Source organism: Scophthalmus maximus, chromosome 7 (assembly GCF_022379125.1).
Source record: "Scophthalmus maximus strain ysfricsl-2021 chromosome 7, ASM2237912v1, whole genome shotgun sequence".
Taxonomy (NCBI): Eukaryota; Metazoa; Chordata; class Actinopteri; order Pleuronectiformes; family Scophthalmidae; genus Scophthalmus; species Scophthalmus maximus.
In genome coordinates this window covers 19934732-19951034 of record NC_061521.1, presented here as the reverse complement: position 1 = coordinate 19951034, position 16303 = coordinate 19934732, and the positions used below count along the sequence as shown (strand labels likewise).

The 16303-nt window shown below is 41.1% G+C and overlaps 1 protein-coding gene across 3 annotated transcripts in view; it reads left to right on the top strand.

The window, feature by feature from the left end:
* The window catches only part of osbpl5 (oxysterol binding protein-like 5), a 41331-nt gene that overhangs the window by 7434 nt on the left and 17594 nt on the right, over window positions 1-16303 (top strand). For 2 of the 3 annotated variants that reach the window (XM_035643728.2, XM_035643725.2), the window contains exon 2: window positions 4790-4851. The exons of the other annotated variant lie outside the window; for it this stretch is intronic. The gene's annotated coding sequence lies outside the window, so the exon portion shown is untranslated. The remainder of the gene's footprint in view (window positions 1-4789; window positions 4852-16303) is intronic. 3 annotated transcript variants of the gene reach the window in all.

Below are 16303 nucleotides of genomic sequence, written 5' to 3'. Positions count from 1 at the left end.
CTGGCACTGTGCACACCCCATGTCAAATGCTGATAATCTGCAGTTTCAAGGGATAAGCTGTAGTGTCTGCGTTGAGTTCACAGCAGGGCCGTTGTTGGTTGCTGACATACTTTTTAACTGTGATTCATTATGAAAGAGGTGTTGCTTGATTGCGTAACACTGTTAACATCAGAATTTTGGTCTTCTGGCTGCAGATGTTTTCATGTCATGGCGTTTCATTTGGCTACAAACAAATCCGTTAATTACCATTAATGCAATGACGAAGCATTTTTTTTCCGATTTACAAACAGGAAGACTCAAGTGTCAGTGTTTTATTTATGAGACCGTGTGTAATCTCTTTTTTCCCCGTGGAGTAGTCAGGTGAGGGGAGACGCGGTGTTACATTACACCAAAGGGAAACTTGTTATACTCAAAAGCAGCCGTCTATGCCAAGCAGCTTCAAGGAACCAAGGATCAACTTAACCTTTCAGAAAGACCTTGGGTTGCACGTCATGGACGGTTTCCATGAAATGGGTTCACCGTATGACTTCAGTCTTAAAGTGATATTCCACCTTAAAATCTGTAATGCTCACCACATGTCTGTGAGAGTTGGCTGTGAAAAGCTTTGACTTTGGCAATAAAAGTGGCTATGATAAAGTTTCGAATTATGTTTGTTACAATACTTTTCACCCTCCAGAAAAAATATATATCTACCATGTCCCAGAAAATTTCTTAAGACGGTACTTCAGCGCTCATCTCTTTGATCTCCCTCCCCTCCAGTGTTCGTCTCCTTGCCTCCAGCCTCTTCCCTCTGCTTCGGCTCTTTTGTTCTCACATAGACACGTCTCGGTCTGATCTTTCTACTGATCTGCGGAAGTGAAAATTATATTGATCTTCTCATCTTACTCCCAGTGTAGGAGCAAACAATTGTGGTTTCATAAAATGTCAGAGAATTTTCTTGAATGCCAGATTATGATTTTTGGTGATATTTGATATTTAGGCTGCTTCAGTGATTGATCAGTGTCTTCTTCTAATCATGTTGATTATTTTCCCACACAGCTGGAGATAGTTTATTGGTTGCACCACTAACCTTTGTGTAAACCAGGGACATAATACATGATGGTGTCAGGTTTTTACTGGTGTCTTAATCCTATTTTAAAGCAGACATGCAAATGTAAAAGAAAAATCTTCCACCGAGGTGAAGAGGAATAATCGCATATATGCATGTGTAGAGCTGCAACAGTTAATTGATTAATCGATTAGGAATCGATTACTAAATGAATCGCCACCTATTTTGATAATCGATTAATAGTTTCAAGTAGTTTTTATGAAAAAAAACTCACAATTCTCTGATTTCAGCTTCTTAAATTTGAATATTTTCTGATTTCTTTGCTCCTCTGTGACATTTAACTTAATAACTTTTGTGTGTGGACAAAAAAAAACATCTTGTAGTTTTGGGAAACACGGACAACATTTCTCACCATTTTATGACATTTTATGGCCAAAAAAACAAATCGATTAGTCAAGAAAATAATCGACAGATTAATCGATTATGAAAACAATCTTTGGTTGAGCCCTATATATGTGTTTGACATATTTATTCCTGTGCTCACCACACGGGGGGAAAAATAAACTATATCTACCCCATTCAGATCGACACAGTTACGTGGATTGGTGGATCAATCTGATTGGATCCACAGTCTTTCTCCAGTCCTGGGTCGACACAACTGGCATTTCAGTCAGAGGGATGGAAACATAATTTAATGCTATTGATGTTAAAGTGTTCAACTAACTCCACAACTGAATGGAGCAAAACGGAAACTTAAATTCATCTAGCACTTATGTAACATAACATAATAAATATCTCCTGTATAAAAGGGATCTTGAGTCTCTCTCTCTCTCTCTCTCTCTCTCTCTCTCTCTCTCTCTCTGTACCTATAACTATAAGGCTGCTTCGCTATTGTGCTTCAGTATCATTCGATGAATAACCTGGTGCTCACAGCCTAATTTTAAAAAGCTTTGTCCGCCCACAACCACAGTTCACTCATGAAGATGAATTCCCCTTCGTAGTTAATATTCTGGTGCTTATTATGCAGAGGGGTGGGGTCTACTTTCTTGTGAGTAGAAGACTCATGTTAATGGCCCTGTACTTTACAGCAAAATAGTTTTTGATGAGTGGGATTTGAAGTGTTGGGACGCTGGTCCCATCTTTCTGGATCCCATTAAACAGTGGTTGCCAGGTTTATTGTTTTAACTTACAGTTAAACCGTAATTTCAAAGACAACGGTGTCGGGGGGCATGTGACGTCTGTAAGACATTTTAGTGCACGGAATTGTAAGTCCCCTTTGACCCTCTGCCGTTCCTGTAAAGTTTAGAATCTTAGCGTTAACTGGCTTTCGTGACATTGCATCACACAAATATTTTTGCTGGAGTTCCAATATTTCAACTCAAGCGAGTTTAAAACAAATACCGCGAATTTCGTGCCGCGTCGTTCTCATAGCCCTGCGTTAGTGACGTGAATGAATGCACGTCTATTCAAGTCTTTGCATTGACTTTCTATGTAATCTCATGTTATGAAAATTGTGCTTTGTGTTCATTGTGTACGCACCATAAATGCTCTGATTTATCTTTTAGGTCTGTTTTGTCTTGGACTAGAGCAGGCATCCGATGTCAAATGGTAGTGTTGATGATGAAGCTACTTGCGGCTGTTTTTTTGCCAAAACACTTTGATCGTGCCATGCATGGTTATAAAGACAGTACTTCCTCCCTAGTATCAAACTCAGTAGTGATCCTGAGCTCAAAAATGGCGAGTTAAGCGGTATTTGTTATGTCTGAGTTTTTAATATATTTTGGATACATTATTACAATTCTAAGATATGGGCTATCAGTTTTGCCTCACCATCATAGTCTCAGTTGAAGCACCAACCACTCGCCAGAAGTAATTATTCCTGCACTTCCTATTGTTTTCCTTCACTGAGCCGGAGACACAACTATAAATCAGTGGAAAGGATCAGGCCCGGTCCACTCCCATGACTCAATGTTGGCGCTCTACTGGGAAAGTTGGCGAGCTCACGGCACTCTGAGCGCTGGTTATGCAACGTGCATGTGGCAGTGTTCAGTATCCATAACCATATAGATTTCAATTTTTCAGAGCTAGTGTGGCTAATTGTTCCCTCGCCGAGTTTAATTTGGCCCAGTTACTGGAAGCTACAAGTAGATAGTTTAAAAGTGAAAAGACAAAGGCAGCATCACAGGTCTCTATAGAAAGTGATAATTTTAAACACTGACTTTCCAGAGCCAATGCTGTGCACTTTTCTTCAGGTCATTGTTCATGTCTTGAATGAAATGTCAATGTCACTTGTCCAGTATACGTGGCATGTAGTTTATCTGTTTGGAACAGACACTTAGAGTAAACGTATGGTCTAAGTGAGGAAATGTAGGACAGTGTGTTTATGAGATGGTTCTTCCATCCAAACCATCCACGCCAGTCTTTGGATCCTGTTGTCTTCCTTCACTTTTCTCGCTTTTTACTTCCACATTTTGTCATTCTTGTGCAGTGTGTTTATATAATGTCACACAATTCTGTTTTTTGTGCCATTTGAGACATCCCTAAATGACTCTTTCTGTCTCTCTCACCCGTGTCTTTATGTTTTTTCCTCTGGTCGCTGTCCGCGTTTGGCTTCCATCTCCTCTGCGCTGCCTCTCCCCTTTGTCCCTGTCTCTCGAGCGTCGTCAGCTCTGGGCTTCTCTCTCAGTTCACTTCTTATTTAGGTTAGACGTAGTCAAGTGTAATGGCTTCCTCCTGTACTTGGCGGAAGGATTTAAAGGCACAGATTTCCCTCCTCCAATACCCCAACCCATTGTACACTTGTTGGCTTGGCATCAGGTCATTGAGATCTGTTCTTTTTTTTTTTTTTTTTTTTCATGTCATATCGGTTTATTTAGTGGCTGAAATATATTCACTGCATCTGATAGGATGTATTAATTGTGTGTTTGTGTGCATGCTGTTGTATGAATTTATGTGTTGTTTTGGTTTGGATTTTGGATTTGTGGCTTATCACTCATCCCAGCTGTTTGAGAATGCATTGTTCGTTGCACTGGCAGGATTAAGAGGCATTTCAGGCGAAAACAAAAGGCCAGAATGGGATGTTGAAGTCAGAATTTTTTTTTTAGCTGTAAACAATTCAAAATATGTCAAGTAACAACCGATTAGAATGAGTGACCACATTTAAATTAAAATGACAAGTATGCCCTTTACAAAATGGACATAATAGTGTCAGGCTGCAGTCAGATGCCTTCACTCTGTCTGGATACACGTTGCACCAGGGTGTGTATTTGTCTAAAGTAGCAGTAGTCCTCAATAAATGTGTTTGAATAGGGTTAGCTGCAACTGTCGTGTCTGTTGACACAGTGGGTATAATCCTGTTTCTTTCCATGACACACCATTCTACAGCAAGTGCTACCAGCTATACTGTTACTTTAACTGATGACTCTTTTTTTTTTATTGATTTAGATTCATGATCTACAGTTCAAGTAGTTTGTTTTCCCCCCAAATCCACATAAGCTGGGCCCTAGCTGTTACTGACTAAGAGTGGTGTATGTGCAGGTGGCAAACAGATTGTGCACTTGGCCCAGAGCGACGTCAGCGGCTCCCTCGGGACTGGGACTGGGTGGGGTCCCGCCCTCCTTAGCATAGTGGTGTGACCAGGAGGAGCATGGGAAGAAGAGACACCGGGAGTGAGCAGTTATTCTGTTTGCACTGTGTGGAGTAGAAGTGAAACCTTTCTCTAACTTTTGTATATCTCTGCAGGGGAGACAGGCTGCTCCTACAAAGGCTTCTGGATGAGGTGTCGCCTGCGGCTCAGGTGAAAGGTAAGCTGAGCTCACACCTCCTGCTGGCCCCCTCTTTAATGTCTCTATAATACATAAGTTGAATTAAATTGGCCTTCTGACTGTTTGAGCTTCAGTTAATTAGAAGGTTTGTGCATTTCACATGTTAGGGTTCAAGGTTAAGGTTTGTGAACCTGTTTTCTCTCAGGCGTCAGTCTAATTTCAGAATTTGACATAAATACGAGCACATTTTTACCTTGCGTTGCCGTGAGGCGTAACTCACTTTCTGAGAAGGAGAGAGAATTGGAGCACGTCTCTTAAGGTGTGGAATAGATGTACTTTCTGTTTGTGCCAGGTTTCATTACATTCTAAGCGTGCTTATAGCCATTTCACTTAGTGCTGCAACACAAAAGTTTGAGCTGTTTTAGTGTCTTCTGCCCGTCTACGTGAGCAGTTGTGTGTCAGTATTGCATACTCGGGAGTACAGTGCAGCATTGAAAGATGGGAAACGGTTTGACAGAACTCAGCAGCTTACAGGGTGTGTCAGATTCATTGGGGTTGGAAGGGAGTAAATGTTTGAGGTTGCACAAGGACAGTTGGCTACAGAATGACACTTCAGAGAGATACTCAAAGCTCGGAAACAGGCAGTTTGCCTGGAGAACATGTTGATCTTCCATACAGTAGCAGAAAAAGCTTGATGACTAGTTGCAGTTTCTTTTTTCAGCCTGCCCTTTTTTTATTTCTCCGCGTATTTCGGTCTCTGCTGGAAGGATAACAGTCGGCCAGTACAAGAGACAGTCAGCTGTTCGGCACATCTGTCCATCAGGCCTAAAGATGGAAACCAGGTGTTCTTATTATACTCATAAATAGACACTTGGTCAGATGAATTAAACTGAATTTCTTTCGGTGTGGAGAAATCACATTGATAATAGGACAGAGTTATGTTATTGGTTCTGCTTTTGGTATCTAGAAATTGTGAGAAACTTTGCTTCTCTATTCCTTGATGGTAGCAGGCTGTACTGTGATAGTAGTGGGAAAAAAAGGCTCAATTTTTCTGCTTATATCAGTTTGAAAGCGTTTGCATTCAGCCTTGCCCCAACTGTTTATCTTGGCATGTGGGTGCAGCATGAAGAAGTATGAGGTTTAACTGCAAATCACTCATTAACCAGGCAGAATGTCTCAACCTGTACCCAGTAGTTCAGTCCCAGTCCACTCTCATTGTGTTATTGTTCACTTGAAAAAGCCACACACATTCAGACTATCTGATTTACTACGATAGTAATATAACGGTCATAAAAACTTGACAGTTTATTTTCCTGCCGACTGATTGGATGACCGGTTAGCTCCCTTATCTTTTCAGCATTCCACGTGTAAGCCTTTGTATTGTGTGCGCGCACACAAACACACACACACACACACACACACACACACACACACACACACACACACACACACACACTGTTGTGTCCACTCGCTGGGAATGCAATTATATATATTTTTTTAAGTTGATGTATTGTGTCTCGGCAGACGTCTTATTTTTCTCTACATGTCCAGTCTACCACATCGAAAGTGAATCACTCTGGCTTTGTTTTTGTCAGTAACTCAACTGTAGGGTACTGCTAGGTCACACTGAAATACCTGAACATCACCTTAATGTCTCTCTTTGTCTCGCACATCTGCACTTCTTCTTATTCATTTTTTTTTTTGCAATTTGTATATTTTTACATTTGTTTTTTTGTATAAATTGTATATTTGTAAGGTGTGTTGTTTGATACCTGCTGCTGTAACACCAGAATCTCCCAGCTTGGGATGAACGTACATATCTTATCTAATCTTATCTTATCTTCAATGTCAAAATAACAACATTAAACTTGGTCCAATAGTTTTGATCAATGCGATCATTTGAATAAAATAATCCTTCATTTGTCCCACAATGGGGAAATATGCCATCTTTTATAAGAGCAATGGGGATAAAAATGCAATCTACAGGTAAACAAAGCAATATAGACTGAAAAAAAACATGAACAATACAAACAAAAGGAAATATAGAAATAGCAATAATATATCCATTACTTAACGTACAGCAGCATAATGATATCTATGGGTCATAACCTAAATGAGCATAGGCCCATATGTTGTAGCACAATGTTAGCCTGGAGCCAGTTTATGAAGGGGCAGTCATATATTCAGGGCCTGAGAGATAAGTCCAGATTGGTTGCCATGCAGAATACATTATAGGTAATGTTACTTATCATCTGTAATGAGTAATGTAGAGAAAAATGGAGAACCTAGCATTCTCTTTTTGATCAGCAAGGCAAATTGTCATTTAATGAGGTCAACACAGAGGGAGCCAGAGTGAGATTTATGTTTATTCATTGTGTTCCTGATGGTTGGAGTGTGGCTTTATCTATCTTCGTGTGTCTGTGATCTGAGAGTCCCTCAGTGTATAAGTGAAACGTGGAAACCAACCAAGGCTGCCAGTGAAAGACAGCGAACATAACACATCTTTATGGAAATGAATATTTCCATTTTATTAAGGGGACAGCAGACGTGTACGTGGTGGAGAACGTAAAGCGTTGCAAATGGAACAGAAACTGTCTGAAAAGCCTGGGAGCTGCTGTAGTCCTCTGTCAGTGTGGGGTTGATGGAGGCACACAGAGAGGGCAGGTGGCAGACGAGGGGGGTTGTTGATCTGTTGACCAAATCTTTAATTATCAATACTTGATCAGTTATGATGCTCGGGAATGGAAAGAAGTGAAAAGTTCAGGCACACAGAGTGACACTTTAACACTAGTGTTCTTTTTTTTGGACAAATTTCTCTTTTCAGATTAAAAGTAATGTTCTTGAAAACGTACCATATGCTAGTCCTTGACAACAAGGTACATACTTAGGAATTATTATAATATATGGAAATAATATAATAAGAGATAGGAAAAAAAACAATATGGAACCAACTCAAGAATAAAACATGATGACAAAAAAAAATTTGGTCAAAGCTGGGCAGATCACTTAAACCTGCCTCTCAGATTCCCCTTTTTTTAGCTAGACGTGCTATATATTATTACATTGTGGTTGACTTGTGGTCCTTTTGAGACTATATGACACAGAACCACTTATGGTTTTACATATTTATTTTAATCTACTTCAAAGTATTAGGCACTATAGGTTTGCCTTCATTTCCCAGACTCTCTGAAATAGCTTTTTTGATCATTTTGATCCAAAATTCAGCTGTTGTAAGGTCACTCTTCGCAGGTTGTCCCCGATAACTTCCCATCAGATGTTTTACACATCATGAGCGGGTCCCTTGCGGCATTATCAATTCATCTCGGGTGTGTGAGAACACCCAGCAGTCCAACACAGAACCAACTTTGTTTTTGAAGAGTTTCCTCCTTTTTTCCTGGATAGAGTAGGTATAGGCAGTTCGTAGAGCTGGTGTGATTCTGGTTTGTTCCTCACGGGGAAGGAGTCCCGTGGTGAGATCGCAGGTGGGAGAAAGGCTATCACCTTATTGATCTCACCAGTTTTCTGAAGGATGATTCTGACTTAATTTAATCTGTCTGCTCATATGCTGCGATGACACACTGCTGCTCGAGGTTCGATGTGTGAAAGTTGGATTCTAAAATGCATTGCAGCTGCTATGTGTTGTAACCTGGAAGGCGACTAAATAAACATGGAGAGTGTAAAAAGGATCATGTTAAATAGCTTGGCAAATAAAAACTATGTTTTCCACAATCAAAAACATTTTCCCACAATTTATCGCATTTAAAACATGTCTTACATTTTTTGTAAGAATGGCTGGTAGCTTTAAGTTTTTGAACAGAGGTAGATGTGTTTGAAATATGCTGCCGGTCACATAGACCTGACAGTAGTTGTTTTTTTTCTATAACCCAAGATTAACTGATTAGCTTAAACCTAGCCACTAACATTCACTTGCACTTACCAGGAACTCTAGTCTTTAGCTTTAACCTCTATCTTTTCTGGGGTTTTTCTAATTTATTCATTTATAAAGCTCCATAGCCTCAGTGAAGGCCACATTGTTCATTCAAGATTATTGGTTTTGTATTTATAGACACAGTAGTTCTGTTTTTTCGTCTTTCACATATACAGTATGCGATGTACAGGACTTATGACAGACACATTTGCTCAAAGTTGCCCGTCAAAATTTGTGTCCAATTATATGAGCCATACCTTTGTTCATCTTTGGCAGCTGGTCATTGATTAAATGGGATATTACAGCCCGAGGAGTCTGTAATGGGCATCGACCCTTTGCCTCCCACTGGGCTGCTCTTTGCTTTTGCATCATTAATTAAAATCATTTATATGACACCTTGTCATCTATTATCCTTTGCTCAATGACCCTCCGTCTGCCCAGTGTGGTTACGCAGCCTCTCGGCAGACGTCTTCCTCCCGGTCCCCGGTCCCTCACACCTCCTGGCTCTCTTACAGACAGAGGAGCCCCTGGTCTTTGCAACACTCACTCCCCTGAGAAGCACACTTTCTCCAGCCTGTAACCTTTGGTGGCTTAATCAGACACAAGCTCATTTTCTCGTCCTTTTTGCTTCTCTTTCTCTGCAATCTCCAGGGCTTATTATTTCCCTTACTGCCACAGACGTTTTCAGATCTATAAAAAGGCCTTGTCAGGGTGTAACGGGACCTTTAAATCGCTGCAGCCACTTGAAGTGGAGCAGAGAATCCAATTTGCATAGCCCTTATATATAATTCAAAGTGCAATGTGATGAGTAAAATTGGCCGATACGTTGCTTCATCGTGCCTTGACGTTTTGAGCTTTGTGAGTGGAAATGGAGTTTTAGGTAGGGTACTGTAAATATGGCACTGGCCTGCCTCAGCATGAAATGTGTTGATGCTGTCAAACTTGGATTGTTATTTTCATAAATAAATTGCTTCTTAGTAACATGAGAACAATAATGTACCGCCGAGACATGTATTTTGCTTTCACCTTCATGTGAAAATGCATAATTTTCTCATAGCAGCTCTTCTTTTTCAGCAACATCCTGCAATGTTCTCGAACTTGTACACAATGAGCATCGCTTGTTAAAATAACCAACATGCTGGTTTGTCGTGGTTTATCGCTCTGTGTTTGTGCATGTATCCATGTCTGTTGTTACATTTCGATGTAAACAAAGGGGGCATGCTTGGTACCACTGCAGGGCCAACAGCTCAGCCCTTGCTAGGCTCGCCTTAGGCTGGTTCTCACACAGCTTCCCCTGGCCTGGATCCAACCGCACAAACAGCCAGCTGGCTTGATCTGTCAGGTCAAACGTGGCTCCAGTGAGTGGCTGGGGACCTGCTCTCTAATTCAGATGTCTTTCTATGAAAGCAAACTCAAACAAATGTGAACCTAATCATTCACAAGATTGAAAATGACAAGTATGAAGCATCTCAAAAGAAATAAGCGCTCCATCCTTTATTTTTGGTTGTTAGTGTGGCTGTGGTCGTATGGTTTGTTGTTGAGAGAATGATGTTTTGTAATGAGTCGGAGGGAATAGGCCGCCTTAATGGGTGGTCATTTTTAGAAGGATATTTGATTTTGCTGTCTTGAAAACGTATTTATAACAGTATTAACAAGAAAATGTGTTTTTACAGGATTGGTGCATCTTAGAAGTTTCAGTTCTAATTCTGCAGGGTGACATGTCTCATTCATCAAAGTAAGGAGTGTTACCTTTGAACATGGTTGTTGGTGGGATGATTTTTCAAGAGTGGCATGTCTGTCACTTTGTGATGATCAGATATGTATCCAGACACGTGACATGGAACCACTATGTTACATTTGAAATGAAAACTGCTTTTAATTGAGCAGTGAGTTTGGTGGAAACAAACTGCACACTGCTGCAGTTTTATTGAGATTTCAGCACGTCTGACATTTTGGTCAGACATTTTGTCAATTGTGATAATTTGTATCATGAATTGGAGGGTTCATATGATGAATGTGACTGTGGAAAATACAGACACGCTCTAGAGGCTGAGGTGCAGACATACATAAAGTGATGTACTTCTGGTGATGTATTAGTATCTCTGGCTCTGTTTTCAGATAAATATTGGAATATGTTTGCATCTTTGCTCCACCCAAACCAGAATCTTTCCCACCCCTTCTAGGGAATCCAGTCTAATTCCCAGCCAATGTTTACCTTGCTCTTCCCTTCTCCCAGGCGAAACTGTGTTAAGAAACCAACTGAGTGTACAGAGGGAGGTTGTGTCTCCTGTCAGTCATGAATCATGAATTAAAGCAAAGATGCTGCTTAATTGACAAATCCTTGACACAACTGGGCAAGAAACTGGATCGACATCTGAAAACGTTCCTGGATTACTTGGAAGATGAAATGCTCCACTGGATGAGCAGAACCTTGAAGACAATAAAGATGTGGACATACGATTGCAGCATGCAGTGCAAAATGCATTAATTACTGCAGCATCATGTGAGGGACACTGTAAAACAGGGTGGACGTTGGTTATGGACCACCACAGTCCCCACAGAACAAAGGGTGTTTCTTATTTTAAGAAAGATCAAATGGAAAGTCTGGCTGGAAGGAATTTTCTCCATCTGAGTTCCTTAATATACACATGCATTCCCCCACAAGACTCAGAATAGAACTGAACCACACATCCTCCCACAGTGACACAAAATTAGACCATGTGTCTCCTAACAGTAAAAGCAGACCTAGTTCTGCCTTCCGCATGTCCTTGTAATCACACTAGTTCCAGTATTTTGTTTATTTAATTGAAGATTTTTAGTTAAATCCACTGCCTCTCCCATTTGTTAATCAGGACTACAGTTGTTACCAGTTACTTTTGGTCAAACTATTACTATTGCTTAAGTTTGGTCTAGATGTATTTGCATTTGCTGGGACTGATGTGGCCAATGTTGTCAAAGTTTTATTAGCAAAGGTTGGGTGAGTGAGCATACATGTACCTGAGGTGTTGACCTGAATTGTTGATGTAATGCTTCCAACCATACTAGTATGCATGAAGCTTAAAGGCGCTATAGGTACGCTTCATCTACAGCTGAATGTGGTTCATTGGCGAGAGTGGATGGCGGTGGTGATGGCCGCTTGCCAAGAGCTTCTGTCATTCTTGTGTTTACAAGACAAGAGTAATAATACTCCTTCTTCAGGGCAGACTGGATGCCACAGTGACTCGCTATTGGACAGTGAAAGGACTAGCTAGCTGGTTAGCTTGCTAACTTCTGTAGAACAAAAGTGACAGAAATAGAAGGAAAATGAATGGTGTTGCTTTCCATTGCTGGATACATTGCTAGATCGGTGAGTAAACAGCTGTTAATGCTAATGTTGGCTGTGTAACGAAAGCAAAAACTTGCAAACACCCTGCATGGTATGAACCTCAAAGATTTCGTTGGCGAAGTCAATTATTTTTGTTTTTGTGTGACGATAATCACCGTGATTACCATTTACCTCTTTTTAACTATGGTTTAAGAAAAAAATTTAAAGGATGTGCTAGTGTTTGAGGAATTATAGGATTATTCTTTTGAAGGAACAATGAAGGAAACTGAACAGGTGAACATTGTGAGGATAGAAACGACGTCTGTGAACAACCTGCCACAGCACTGAAAGAGGCAGAGGTTGAAATGCACTTAAAATGGATGAAAAGATGTTTTCCCCACTCTCCCCATTGTACCGTTATTCTTTTTTTTTTTGCAGTCTTTCCAATACTGCATGTAGCTGCGTTCATCACTGATGCACATACTGTACTTGGCACCAGCCTATTGGTGTATATCTAGGTCATATGGCCGTCCATTAGTCCTCTCGTCGCTGGAGACGGGGGTTAACAGGGTTGGGGGCTCTGAAGGGAGGCTGGATGGAGCGATGGAAGGATCGAGGGAGTGTCTGGACTTAATCTGTGTCATCATATTAGGAACAGCTGGCTTGATGCTGCAAGGCTCTTACACTCTCACACATAAGCTAAACACATACTTGCAGCATGCACATGTAGACAAACAAGCGCACACACAGTCGAGTTTTTGTCCTTGCCACGTTTATGCTTGGCTGTCACTTACTGTGTTTGTCAGGTGTGTATTTGTGTGTTGGAACAGCTTTCTCTTTTAGTTTGTTCTTTTCCTTCTTGTTCATTATTCATGGCGTTCATGTTGAAGCTCAAGTGAGAAACTCGCAGTCAGTGAAAAATTGATTGAGGTGGTGTTGAGAGTATTTTTTCTGTTGGTTTATTTATATATTTTTTTGAAAAATGAGGCTAAATATGTGTTGGTGTGTTTACTTTGTCTTTTACTTGAATTATCAGATGCCATCACATTATTTGTTACGCTCAAACTGAACCAATGCTGTAGATAACAGGCAACCACAAGCAAATGCCTATATTTAATGTATACAATATAGTAATAAGTTGGAGATGTTGGTTAAAGGCTAAAGGTGTAATCTGGTATCTTTCTTTTTATAAAGAAAGTATTTCAAGCTGGCAGTTTTTCCACCATGATTTCACTAATTCAGAACACCGCATTAGTTAAAGAGACGATAGATCACGAGATCCTGGTAAAGCATCAGCAAATCAGTCCGTGAAGCCAAATGGATCCAGTGTTACGTTCATCTCTGGCAACTTGGCTGTAAAATTAAATAAACCTTTGACAGACCTTTTAAAGTCCCAACAAGACAAGTCTTACACTTCATCATTTCCCACCTAAAATAGTAGTGTTGTTGATAGTTTTGGTGTCAGTTTAAAATTTTAGGGTTACTGGATGTTGTGTAAACCAAGAAAAAGGCAGCTCTCTTCTCCGTGTGACTTTTACTAAGAGAAAAACAAACGTGTTCACACTGACACCAGGTCAACCTGAAATTACTCTTTTCCTCTTTGAGGTTTATTGGAAAAAGCTTCACTTCTTCTTTTGGTTTATACTTTCTGTTTTGTCACCTGTGGTTTTGTCAAAGCACACTATGTTTATGGCATGATGAAGCTGAAAGACTAAAATGGACATGAAAAGATGTACTTGTGTCTGTAATGGGGGTTTAGTTCGACTGCCGAAACCTGCCTGATGCCATGTTTCCCCAAATCTCCAATGTCACATGTATTGTGTACTCAATCAATTAAGTAAACTTTCTCTCAGTCAGTCTCATACAGTGTTTAGTGTGAGTCAAATTTGATTTGTGGATTGGTTTGTGTGAAGCCTTGTGTGTGTCCCTGACAGAGAGACTCGTTCAAGTTAGATCAGTCAAGCATATCACCAAATGTACAGGTTAGAACATGTCGACATGCTTCTTTCCAGACACCTCGCTCTGTTTCCCCTCCCTCTTCCTCCCACTTGTTAAAGAGAAAGCGAGCATGTGACAGCAACTCACGTGATGTGTTGTTGTTGTTGTTGTTGTTGTTGTTTTATCTGTCCTTCATTTCGCAGATCAAGGTTAATGTGTGCCGTTGACTGGTTCGGTGCTGCTACCTCACTGTTATCTTTTCCGCAAGATGTTCATATCACTAGGTAAATATTAGCCTAGCACTTGTGTAGCATGGATGAAGTTAATGTTAGCTCAGTTGGGCAAACTGTAGAATGATTGCGTGCCGTGTTTCAGTGTTAAAGGAAGGTCAGTCAGGGTTAATGACTGTAAGCGAAATGCTTGAATTTCTCCTTGGATTCCCATTGGATAGATTCTCACCTTTTCTTCTTGATATACAAACCAATGTGGCCTTAAAAGCCTTATATTTTCACCCACGGAGAAAAGAACAGAGATCTTTTTATTTCAGTTTTCCTCTCGCCCGTACTAAAAAAGGCAAAGCGTCACTAATAAATGCTTCATTTCCATCTTGTAATGTGTTTTTGTTCGGGCCTCATTGATATCGGCTCCACTGACATTCACGTACCTCAGTGGCCTTTTGCTGTTGATGTCAAAGTCAGGTTCCCCTCACGGTGGCACTTTCTCCATCAAACACTTCTTCTGTATTGTCTTGCTTCTGTACAGACCAACACTGCACTCCTTAATCTTCAGAGGATGCTGCAGTTTATATTCAGACATACAAAGTACCTCAGTGTCTTCCTTTAATTTTTGATTATGCTTTGTTCATATTTTAACCATTGATCCACAGTAACTAGAACAGTGTGTTCATGCACCCAGCATAGATTAAGCGTCACAGACAGATTAACTAATTGCAGAGTGTTACTGGAACTGGAAGACTGAAGGAACAGTGGTCGTTTTTTATTTGTTGTTTTTTTTGGTGTTATGTTTTTGTGGCTGTTGCTGAGCCTGGGAACTGAACACTTTTTTTCAGCCAGCCAGTGTTTTGCTGTGAGAGACACATTGTTGTAGGCTACACACATTCACACAGGCACAAACATACACACCTGCACGTACAGACATTAACACACACACAAGTGAATGAATGTGATGCATTTTCTCCCTTTACTCCTGTGTTTGTGTGTGATCACTCACATGTGTGATTGATCCTGCTCCACCACTGCTGCTGCTGCTGCTGGCATTGGTTCGTCGGAGAGGGGCATTTTTTTCCTCCTTCTCCTTCTCGGCGCTACAGTACATCGTGTGCATTTGTTGTAATCCTCCCAGTCTGCAGCAACACGGCGGGTGGGCACGCACACATGGTCACGTATGCACAGAACACACACACGCACACACACACTCATGCCCTCTATATACTTAACTGACAGGCCCACACACACACAACACATAATGGATGCCACACCCATGCTCCGTCTAGACTGCGTAATGTGCTCATGCACAGTCTTCCTCCCTGCAGCTGTGAGAACCAGCTGTGATTGGTTTGTCCCGTCGGTCTGCATGCCTGCCCAGCAGTTGACCATCCTTCAGGCCTCTTCCATGAGCGTTGTATTGATTCTGTGTGTGTCTGTCTGCACAGTTTGGCATGGCCGTCCATTGTGCTTACTGTTGTGTAACGTCAAAGCCTCAAGCTCTTTTCCATGCAGCCTGCACCCCACTCAGGGTTCAGCACCATGCTACACATACACGCATGCACTGCAGCAGCAGCAGAGTGCTATTTATAGACCTGGCCCACAAGGACAAATAAGGCTCCGTTGTGGAAAGAATAAAAGTACCTATTCACTCTCATATCTCGGTCCTTCATAGCCGGAGCCCTTTAAAAAGGGAAGAGGGCAGGAGGAAGAAATGTACAGAGGAGATTGCGAGATCAGAAAATGTGAAGGGAATCTGGCGGTTGAGAAAAATGAGTCACAGAGGCAGAACAGAAAACGGAGGGAAGCAGGGAGTGGTCTGACGAATGCACGGATGTGAGTGTTCTTGTGTATTTTTGAATAGGTACATGTATATCGTTCTAGAAGGTGGGTACAGTTTGTTAAAAACCGCCGCAGCTCTTGCAGCACCACATGCTGTTTCCAATTTCCACTTCAAGCCATTGTCAACCCACAGGTTTTTACCTCTGTCACTTACCGGTATAAACACTGCACTTGCCTCCATGCACCCATGTAATCACAGCCGAACAATGTGGGAGAGTTAAAAGATGAATCAGTCTGTGGAAAAAAAATCATTTC